This window comes from Triturus cristatus, chromosome 2_2 (assembly GCF_964204655.1).
Source record: "Triturus cristatus chromosome 2_2, aTriCri1.1, whole genome shotgun sequence".
Taxonomy (NCBI): Eukaryota; Metazoa; Chordata; class Amphibia; order Caudata; family Salamandridae; genus Triturus; species Triturus cristatus.
This window is the reverse complement of record NC_140582.1, coordinates 228,297,500-228,299,735: the sequence shown is the minus strand read 5'-3', so window position 1 is coordinate 228,299,735 and position 2,236 is coordinate 228,297,500. Positions and strand designations below refer to the sequence as shown.

Here is a 2,236-nt window from a genome sequence, read left to right as displayed (position 1 = left end):
ACAACCATGTATATATATCTAGTGAGACAAACAAATTGATATGTTTATGATATATCTGTTTAATTAATATGGAATATAAAATATTTTTTTGGATTTCATTTTCATTCTTTTTTCTTTTTCTAGTGAATTATTTCTTCTCTATAAACATGTACAATCATAGATAACAGTATATCGATATGTTATCATGTTACTCATATGCATATAAATCAATTGCAATATGTTACATATGAATACCAATTAGAACATGATTAGTTTTTCCTGATAAGTTGGCAGTGCATGCTTACAATCCCATAATAACTTCTCACTTCTTTTGTTATGGTTTTACTTCACTAATCGTTTAAAAGACAATAACAAATTAGAAAAAACAGTGCAAAAATATTGATTCCTGATTCTATACTTTATGTACAAATAATGAACATATAAGCGGTCGATTGACACTTTGTTTTGTGGGCGATAGATGGACACATAGGCGGTCGATTGACACCAACGCGTTTCGGCTAGGCCTTCGTCAGGAACCCGCTCTGATTTTACACTACATATAGACAATAATAACAAAAGAAACATATACTTATTAAAACCAATCTAAAAAATTGGGAGTCGATATAGCAATCACTATTCATTTGCAAAAACCATAAGGGTATTAATATTAGACAAATTAACGAATCTAATCCATAGTCTCAGAACTCTACTGTGATACACACTCCTATAATAGGGTCAAAGATTTACCATTATGGATGCCGTAAAGACATTTCAAAAATAGGTGCCTGCAGTGAATTTGATACCTTTATTCCAAAGCTCATAGGTTAATATCTATAGTCTGTGATTTCCTAAATAGTGACATGCCTTAATCTGTATCATCTATCATCAAAGAGAAAATTCTGATATTCTCGATTAATTAGTTGAAGACGATATCATACTAACCCTCTAATATTTTGATGTTCACGTTCATTAACTTCAAATAGTAAGTGGAGCTCAAATTGTGTTCTTCCGCTTTGCGATGATGTATGCCAAAACTAATTTTAAGACAAGAAAGATACATATATGTATCACAATTGGAATGCAGACTAATTTGCGATTCTTGTGGCATGGCCTTCATACTTTCATGGGTCACTCACTTGTTGTAAACTGATAATCTGGACATCAATGTTGCTTCCAATAAAAGAATGTGTATAGCCAAAAATTACAGCTTCTATTCTGTCTTCAGAGGAGGAGTTGGATCTAAGGGTTTAAATATATAAATGTATGTATTATACTATCACGGCTTATCTTGAATCTATTTAGAGACATGCTTCGCCAAAAAAGTCATATAATATATCCAATAGTTTCCCTATTAGCTATGACAGATATGGCAGGTTATATTCTTTAAACTGGTACAAGATATTTGTTTTTTATATTTTTACAACTTATTAGTTGAACCTATTTTTACTTGATGTAAATTCCTAGCTATGACCATCTTAATTTACCTATACATTTTTAAAACACACATACCTTAATTCATTTTATCTTGTTATTTTGTATCCATGATTGCTCTTTTTCAATTTATAGTTTGTATCGGCGATATCCTTTCTTCTTCTAGGAATCTATTCAATCCTCCTAATTCACAACATAAAAACATATATTTCAATTCATGTCAAATATGTTGCCAACGTCTTGAGCTTGCACCTGTACCTATTATCCATGGCCCAATAACAGGGACACTCGATAACTAACCTCGCCCTATTTTTTTATGAATTCACAATTATAGCCGTATATCAGACTTAATATTACTCCAAGTTATGGTCTTTTTTGACGCCCGACAATGTTGGTCAAGCCTCAATTCAAACTTAACTTGCAACCTCCCCAGCTCTAAGGATTGCTTGGTGTCCAAGTCATGTCTATTTAAACCCTAATCAAGAACCTCGATTCAACATACCTTCTTTCTCATACGCTCCGCGTCTTCATTTCATTCGGCGATGACCCGTCTTGCAACATAGTTGCTCTATTTATGTAAGTTTGTTTGAGCGCGTAAATGCTTTACGTGACTAATCATTAGTATAGAAGTAAGACGGTTAGCGTACAGGATATTGACCATGGAGCGTGCGTTTCTCTAGCTCACCTAGTCACTCGCTCTAAGGATTGCTTGGTGTCAAAGTCATGTCTGTTTAAACCCTAATCAAGAACCTCGATTCAACATACCTTCTTTCTCATACGCTCCGCGTCTTCATTTCATTCGGCGGTGACCCGTCTTGCAACATAG

The 2,236-nt window shown here is 33.7% G+C and overlaps 1 long non-coding RNA gene across 1 annotated transcript; it reads right to left on the bottom strand.

The window, feature by feature from the left end:
• Positions 1-262: 262 nt before the first annotated feature.
• LOC146862081 (uncharacterized) lies at positions 263-1,220 on the bottom strand. Its single transcript, XR_014978367.1, has 3 exons — positions 1,116-1,220; positions 922-1,013; positions 263-532 (listed from the first exon to the last, which is right to left on the bottom strand). It is a non-coding gene; the product is annotated as an uncharacterized LOC146862081 (long non-coding RNA).
• Between the last annotated feature and the right edge of the window lie 1,016 nt (positions 1,221-2,236).